Source organism: Suricata suricatta, chromosome 13, assembly GCF_006229205.1.
Source record: "Suricata suricatta isolate VVHF042 chromosome 13, meerkat_22Aug2017_6uvM2_HiC, whole genome shotgun sequence".
Lineage (NCBI taxonomy): Eukaryota > Metazoa > Chordata > Mammalia > Carnivora > Herpestidae > Suricata > Suricata suricatta.
The window spans coordinates 73977721-73986662 of record NC_043712.1 but is presented as its reverse complement, the minus strand read 5'-3'; the positions used below and the strand labels follow the sequence as shown (position 1 = coordinate 73986662).

Sequence of the window (8942 nt, the reverse complement as noted above, 5' to 3'; positions counted from 1 at the left end):
CATTGCTTCTCCTAAAACTAGGGAAATTTCATCCCAAGGAACGCATTGAAATGAATCACAGCTGCAGCTTGTCAGATCGGGATCATTAGCCAGGGAGAGGACCTCTGAATCCCATCAGGACAGGAGCAACGCATTTTTTTAGACCTAACGAATCACACGTCTGCATTCTTCCCAAAAACATAGGGGGCGATGTTGATTTGAGTCTGTTTTTCTGGAAATGGAGCTGAGAAATGACTGGACTTTGAGGTGAAGAGAGGTCAAGGGAACGGGAGAGGAAAATGCAGCTTCAGGGCAGACTCAGGAAACCCTGAAGGAAGGCCCTTGGCTTTGGATTCTCCAGTCTTTCTTCCTCAACCAACAGCACAAGACTTTCCCACAGTGAGTGACTGGTCAATGCACAGGAACAGAACAGAAGTGAGTAATTTGGAGGGCTTACCTTTGCAGAGTCTTTGCTGTAACTCTGGGAGTGTGGACTTGGCCGGAAGACAGGATTCAGCCCCCGTGTTCTCGCTGACAGGTGGTGACAGGTGGGGCGCAGCTGGGGAGAACTTTTCAACACCCACTTTCTATACGTGTGGTGATTGTGATGGCTGCCAGGTGCTAAAATGATGGCGATGCCCCCCGCTTCACTTGGCGGGTCGCTGTGGGGAATAAATATAACAACTTGAAGGTACTTCGAAAAAGCTATACAAATGCTGCATCAGTCATGCTCTATCCATATTGGTCATCACGCTCACACTCTAGATCATTGTTTGTTTTAATTTTTTATGTTTTTTATTTATTGTTGAGAGAGAGAGAGAGAGAGAGAGAGCAGGAGCAGTGGAGGGTCAGACACAGGGAGACACAGAATCCAAAGACAGGCTCCATGCTCTGAGCTGCTGTCAGCACAGAACCCAACGTGGGGCTCGAACCCACGAACTGTGAGATCATGACCTGAGCCAAAGTCAGACGCTCGACCAACTGAGCTGCCCAGGCGCCCCTCTAGGTCATTATTAACCCAACTGTTGTGATGGGTTACTTTCACCCTGACTCCACGGATTCGCCAATTTCCTCTTTTCCTTTGATCCAGAGGTTTTCAGCGAATTTTACTTTGAATGTGGAGAAAGGAAAAGGCTTGTTCCTGTCTAGACTCCATTTGGCAGAGAGTTTATCATTAAACATACAGAGGGCATGACTAACACAGGAAAATTGCAGCACTTGAGGCCTAGTGAAGTAAAGGGCTATCGGATAATAGAATATTGATCAGATAATTTGCTTCAGAGTCATTAGTTCCCACACATAACTGAACCACTTCTCAAACTTCACGTCTATCAAGCCATGAAACTCCATTGGCTAACCCCAGAGCCCCGACCCCGCCCCACTCACACTTGAGTAGAAAAGGTATTTTCCAAGGTGTCCAGGGTATTAAATGCAAAATCCATTCTGTATGGATCTCATTTTTCCATTTAGCCAATGATGTGGCCTTGAATATTTCACTGGCCTTTAGGTGGTCAGCCTTTTACCTGTAGGTTTTAACTTCTCTTCTCCATCTAGCACCCAGCATCTGGCTCTTTTGAGCCTAGAAGTCTTAACTGCTCCCATCCTTAAGATTTTTTTTCTAATAATGCTTAGCCCGGTTTTATAGAATGTCACTAAGTTTTGCGTTGCTGACGTTTTCTGCAAAATTCTTTTCATTTTTCATTTCACTGCCAATATGTCAACATGGAAATATCCTATGAATTTGCCATGTTGTATCTGTATGAACACGCACACACGTGTGACAAAAACTAGAATAAGAAATGATTAATGATGCCGAATATGTTACCTGTTCTTTCTGCACAGGGTTCAGTCCATGCTCACCTGTCACAGTCCAATTTGCTACCGGATCTCAAAACAGTGCTCTGATTATTTTTTTAAATAAATAAACAGGAGGGGCACCTGGGTGGCTCTGTCAGTTAAGCATCTAACTTCAGCTCAGGTTATGATCTCACCTTTAATGAGTTCGAGCCCCGTGTCAGGCTCTGTCCTGACAGCTCAAAGCTTAGATCCTGCTTCAGATTCTGTATCTCCCTCTCTCTGTGCTCCTCCTCCACTCACACTCTCTCAAAAATGAATTGACATTAAAGAAAAATAAATAAGGGGCACCTGGGAGGCTCGGTGGGTTAAGCATCCAACTTCAACTCAGGTCATGATCTCACTGTTTCTGGGTTCGAGCCCCATGTCTGGCTCTATGCTGACAGCTCGGAGCCTGGAGCCTGCTTTGGATCCTGTATCTTCCTCTCTCTCTCTCTGCCCCTCCCTGATTCATGCTCTGTCTCTGTCTCTCAAAAATAAATAAACGTTAAAAAAATTAAATAAACAAACAGGAGAACAGCAGATATTTTCCTTGCCCAAACCCTATGATGCATAGTATTTTCATAAACTTGGTCTCCACTCACAGAAGGCAATATTTAGCATTTACATGGCGAATTTATAATACAGTCTTAGTACATCTGTGAAACAGGCTTTCACTGTTCAGATTTGGAGAAAATTGGAGAAGCCTGCCCTGGGGTCTCCAGTGATTTAGTGGACTCTTAGTTCTTGATTTTCCTGGGGAAGCCAACTAAGTCATAGGACTTAAAAGAGTAGCACTTGCCAGAGTTCAAATGCGAGTCAGCTTTTTCTTTATGCAGAAACTGGCTTTGAGCTGTCACAGGGAACTTGTAAACACAGAGCCAGGGAAATCTTACACTTTTTGAAATTGGAAAGCCCTGAAAAGCTTCCTAGTGAATTGTATTCCGCTGCCTTTAGGAAAATGAAATTTTATCAATGAATTATTTGTAAGTATGGAGTAACCTTTTTTGGAAATAGAACACAGTTGTCATTCTCTATATAGAATCGGAAAGAACAGTAGCTGGTCCTTGGCATCAGTGTAAACTGAACTTCCAGGTAAAGGATTGCGCTGAGGTTTGACTCTGGAATGTCTCGCTGATAAATACCACCCATTTGAGGGCTAAGGGTGAGGAAAGTTGTCCTTGTAGGGGCGCCTGGGTGGCTCAGTCGGTTGGATCAACTTCGGCTCAGGTCATAATCTCGTGGCTCGAGCCCCACGTGGGGCTCTGTGCTGACAGCTCAGAGCCTGGAGCCTGCTTTGGTTTCGAGGTCTCCCTCTCTTTCTATCCCTCCCCCCTCTGTTCTCAAAAATAAATAAACATTTTAAAAAAATTAAAAGGAAAGATGTCCTTTTTCCCCCATACATTAATAATATCTGACGTAGGAGTAGGGAAGGCTGGGAGAGCAGTGCTTGAATGGCTACACAATGGTGTTTAATAGCCACATCCTGAACACGCCATGGGAGAAATGAGTTCTGTCTTGCACAGGGATCTTTCTAGACGTACAGTTTCTCGAAATGGGGGAATATCATAAGCATGGAATATGTACTCATACAAGATACTTGTGAAATAATTTTGTCATACTTTATCTTACTTCAGATAAACAACTACATGTCCTAGTGAATATGTTTTGAATTTTAATGTATCATTTGGCATCTATGAATGTGCCCAGACTCAAAAACAAAACAGAACAAAAACTGAGTTCCTAGGGTCCATTTAACTTGTTCCGAAGCAAGTCATTGAGTTGGTAGTTATTAAACTCCTAATTCTCTGAGAGGAATAAGAATTTTAAAAAGCCATTAAAATATTTTAGGAAAAAGAGGGGCTTCAAAAAGAGTAAGTCTTGGCCCTTGGAGGAAGGCTGTTACCAAGGACTTGGGGTTGATTCCTTTTGGGGGGGTGAAACTCCAACACCCCAACCTACTTCTTTGATTTTTCCCACCCTTCCTCTACTTGCTTTTCCCTGGAGTTGAGTCTGAGGTGAAGAGACTCCATCCTGGAGGGATCCTGCTTGGGAACCCGGGGTCGAGGCTAGAAGGTGAGAGACAGCCGAGGTCACGTCCTTCATATATATCCGAAGAAGTCACCGGCAAGCTCCACGCTTTCCTTCCAGCTGAAAGCCTTTTGGGAACCAATTTGTCATTGCAGGATTTAAATGTCCACAGAAGGAGCTTAACCATGCCAATCTAAATCCACCTCAAACAGGTCATGGATAGACCTGAAATCTGCAGGCTATTAGCCACCTGTTGGTGTCTCATTACATACCTAATTTGCAATCAAGGCAAAATCAAGCCCCGAATTAACTCTTGTGTTGGTTCATACATGTCACGGATGTTATTTTTAAATGGTGGTGGTTAAATATCTAAGAAATCAGAAATGTTAAGTCCAGTTTTCACTCGACTGAAATTTACTGTATTAACCGGGGGTGTGAGTCAAATCTATGTCAACCTCAGGTTTGTAGCACACTGTCATCTTCGGTCCTCGAAGACATCCATTTGTTTTATTTATATTATTCATGCATTGTGAAGTTAATTTCCCACAATAGGATGACTTGTCTTCCAATTTCGTTTTCTATTGGCCTCAGTTTTCTTCTTTATGAAATAAAGAAGTTAGATTCTCTGAGATCTAAGATCTCTTTTCAGCTCTGATGCTCTACGAATGAGATTAAGGCCTGAAATGTGTTTGGCTCAGTGCCTGGCATATTACTAGTCCTTAATAAATGGTCGTTACTGTACCATTTTTTATTATCATTACATTTGACAAATTTTCACTGCCAATTCTGAATTTGATATACTGGGAAAGTGATTAGAATCTCCATAAATTTGGCGACTCTTCTCCTGGCAGTGAAATTCCTAGTGGCATTTCTTTCCTTCCTGGTCAGCTCCTAACTGTCCATTACCCACTTATTATTGATTCACAGAATCTCGGGTTAGAAGAGCCATTAACGATCAATTTTCAGCAAAGGACATAACAGAGGAAGAAGTGAGGAGTCTCATAAGGCGAACGCTTCCCAGAATAATTCTCGTTTGTAGAGTTTCAAGATGAATCCTTACAAAGTTCTTATTCACCTCTCCTACTAAACTGCCTGCATTTCTATTCACTGCATTTCACTGAAATTTTCTTTTAAAGCTGTGAGGGACCTTGGCAAAGAGGCCAAAGACTAGTGGGGCCTCATTATCAAGTAATATGTTGCTTAAGTATAAGGCAGAGTAAAACTTAAAACTGCCTGATTTCCTGCCATCTGGCACGTTCTGGAAGAAGAGTCAAGGGTCAGATTTGCAGGGCTCCTCTTCGCATACAAAAAGGAAACTTTCGTGCAAATCTTGGTTTTAGCTTCTTTTCCAGTGTTAGTGATGGTTTTGCACTAGCCACTGCTATTCTATCAGTTTCTTGTTCCTTTGGCTACAGAGGCATTGGTAACGGAGCTGGCTGTGGGAACCAACAGGGCTTAAGGTCGAGAAAGAACATGTATTTTTGCTGCAGCCACTGATCTTTATCTGGAAGCTTCATTGTGGCCAACTGGCTCTAATCAAGGAGGCTAATGAGTTCATGAAGGCAGATCCCAGAGCCGGAAGCAGGCTGTGCCTTTGCATCAAGGGTAGAGGAGTTTCCTCCGGTATCAGTGAAGTTCAAGAGTCACGCTCTTGATAACTGAACTGGAAGGAAACTGCAAACGTGATGGACAAGATGAATGCGTCTACATTCATGTGTTTAATTTGACAGATGGGTGGGGTCCCAGCTCTTTTTCTATTTTTTTGAACAGAGCTAGGGTTTTCCCTTCTAAACACATATGCATCCAAACGAAAGACTGTATAATACTCTTTGAGGAATGCTGGCCCAGGGATTGCTCTACAAAGCAGAAAAGTGGTTTGCCTGTTTCCAGCCTCATTTTCCAGTTCTCTCTCATGCCCAATGCAGTGAATGCTGCCTGCTCGTGCCATGCAGGACGTGCTCAAGGATGACAAGTGTTAGTTGAAAAGAAAACAGAGGATACCCAGGAGAAAAAATGTCAGGGATGTAGTCTCGTGAACTCTTAGGAAACTACCTTTAGGCCTCCGGAAACCAGGTGCAGTGATGCCTCTTCATTTTATTCAAAAGTTGAAGCCCAGAGGCAATGTGGCTCTAAAGAGAAGCATTTTGTGCTGTCTTTGCAGTCCTAAACACTAATGGCCCCAGAATCCCAGAGAATACGCAGGCCCGGCTTCAGACTTGACTCATAAAGTACCTTGTGTTGGGGCGCCTGGGTGGCTCAGTTGGTTAAGCCTCCGACTTTAGCTCAGGTCAGATCTCACATTCATGGGTTTGAGCCCTGCGTCAGGCTCTGTGCTGACCTTTACCTCAGAGCCTGGAGCCTGCTTCTGGTTCTGTGTCTCCTTCTCTCTCTGCCCCTCCCCCTCTCATGCTCTGTCTCTCTCTGTACCAAAAATAAATAAAACATTAAAAAAAAATTAAAAAGTACCTTGTGTTGTCCTCACAGTGGGGATATCCCCAAAAAGGTCTCCCCACCATCTGACAGCTAACTCCCCCAGTTTTGAAGGGAGGAAAGACTGACTGGTGTGTATTGAGATTTGGATTTTGATTGAGCTCTCCCCCGACTATCTGAAACCCATCAGCTTCTGGAAGAACAATCCAATGTCCTGTGGATAGAAGCAGGTGGCCAGTGTGGCAGTTAACAGTGATCTAGTAGATCGAAAACGTTCTGGACTCCGCACTGGGGATGGAGGAAGTGGTGTGTGCAAAAAAACTGGTCAGTAGCAAGACTGTACTGAAACTCTAAAGCCTATGCCTAGCGCTCATGCCTTTGCACCAGTAAACAACAACAACAACAACAACAACAAACCACATTTACCCTGGAGTTATTCAGAGTCTAAATTTCACTAATCCTTTGTGCCCCATTTCTTCACCCTCTTTCTCTTCTCCAGTATCTAGCACAATGCCTGGCAAGTTCTGGGTGCTCAAGAGATGTGCCAAATCAGTAAAATAAAATAAAATAAAATAAGTCCTTCTGCAAAGGATTTAGCTCTTCCGACCTGCTTCTTCATCAGTGGGGGAGGGGATAATGTTACTTGGTAAGTTTGTTTTCAAGATTAAATAACATAGGGACACCTGGGTGGCTCAGTCTGTTGAGCATCCAGCTCAGGTCACCATCTCACGGTTCATGGGTTCGAGCCCTGCATTGGGTGCTGTGCTGACAGCTCACTCAGAGCCTGGAGCCTATCTTCAGATTCTGCATCTCCCTCTCTGTGACCCTCCCCTGCTCATGCTGTGTCTCTCTCAAAAAAAATAAAACCTAAAAAAAAAAAAAAAGATTAACATAGCATGCCTTATACAATGTGCCAAATGTCATAAAGTGCCAATTTTATGGGTTCTGAATGTAACTTTATGAATTTTATGAACATTAATAAATCTATGCGTCTTGAGTTTGCAGATATGGTTCAGCTGAGGTGAGAGGCGAGAAAAGTGAAGCCCTAGGTGGAGATGTGATGGATTAATTAATCTCAAATCCATTTAACCCATGCTTAAGAAGAAAGATAAGGGGGGGATGGGAAAGGGGAGAAAAAAAGGGGCGGGTGGGAGCTAGGGGGATAGTAACTACTTTTGAGGCCGGTTGAGTTATTCCATAAAGGATGCATTTTCTTTTCACAAGACATCATCCTGTGCCGCCTAAAGAGGCGGGGAAGTTGTTCAGCAGAAAAGGGGTTAATCCAAGCTCACTCCTGCCCACTGCCTTCGTAGCCCTTGAGACTGTCCTGAAGCAGGCTCAGGCACATATTTCATCTGAACTTCCTCTGTGGTCCTTTTTACATTGAAGTCTCTCACTGTTACAGGGCCGCGCTTGAAAACGTTGGAAAACTTTTCCCTTGGTGGAGAAAAAGCAGCTCTCATCAGACCCAATGGAACGAATGAATCAAGTTATTTCCTTGGCCCGAACGTCTCCATCCACTTTCATACCAAATACTCATAGAAACCGCTCTTCGATTCTACTCTCCTGTGGCGTTGCCTAGTCTCAGATGCACAGATTTCGAAAGTCAGCACCGTGAGCCACCGAGGTTGGCGTTTGCAAGAGTCGATGCGCCTCACGGTCCTGCAGGGTAGCTTCTCCCGGGAGCCGAGTGTGTAAAATAAACAGTTGCTGAAAAGCATCAAGAATTAACCAAGTGCCAATCTCGGGTTATTTGCTCAGCAATTGACACGCAAGGGACCTTCCTCCTAAATAACTGAGTTGTTTAAGGAGGTTCAGAGCTAGGATGAATGAATCTTTGGGGCTCTGGACACTCACCGTCGTGTGGATCTCTTTAGTCTTCCGGGAAGGGGCGGTGAACGGACTCAAATGCAAGGAGAAAAGGGAGAGAAGGGGGCAAAGGCGCGACGCCGGGAGCTCTGCTCTCAGCCCTTAGAAAAGACTTCTTTGCTGCCCTGGACCCTTAGAGGTTACAGCCCGGAGAACCCGGCGGCGCTAGGACCTGGCTGGCGCCTGGCCGCGGCCGCTCTCGGGCGGGCGGAGAGCGAGAGGAGGAGGGGGCTGCGGGAGAGGAGGGGTGTTAGGGGGCGGGGGGAGTCATTTATGCAGAGCAGGCGCTGCTGCCATTGCCACTCGCACTCCCCGCGCGCCGCTCGGAGCCGGAGGGAGCGCAGGGAGCGAGCTAGCGTGCGCTCGGAGCCCGGGCCAGCAGAGGGGGCGCCCGGCCGCTGCCTGCACCGCCGCCTCCGCCGCGTTCCGGGGCCCGGGGAGGAGCGAAGCCGAGTCGGAGAGTCGGGAGCCGAGCCGGCGAGACCCAAACTGCAGGAGGGCGCCCGCCCCGCTCAGCCGCCTCCTGCGCCGGAGCCGCGGAGCCCCCTCCGATCGCCCCGCGGGCCAGAGGGCACGGAGCGCTGGTCCCCGCAGCCCCAGGGATGGTCTAGGAGCCGGCGCCAGGCTCGCCGTCTGCTCCCTGCCGGGGCTCGCCGCCTCCTGCGGATCGCCCAGGGCTGCGCGCCGCGGCGGCCGGGGGCTGCGCGCCGGGGCGGCCCAGGCCGGAGAAGTTAGTTGTGCGCGCCGCTCGTGCGCGGACTCAGCGAGCGAGCGAGGGAGGCAGCGAGGCGCCGGGGCCA

At 46.6% G+C, this 8942-nt stretch overlaps 1 pseudogene; it reads left to right on the top strand.

The window, feature by feature from the left end:
• The first annotated feature begins 8415 nt into the window (after positions 1-8415).
• LOC115275960 overlaps positions 8416-8942 on the top strand; it is a 691-nt pseudogene continuing 164 nt past the window's right edge.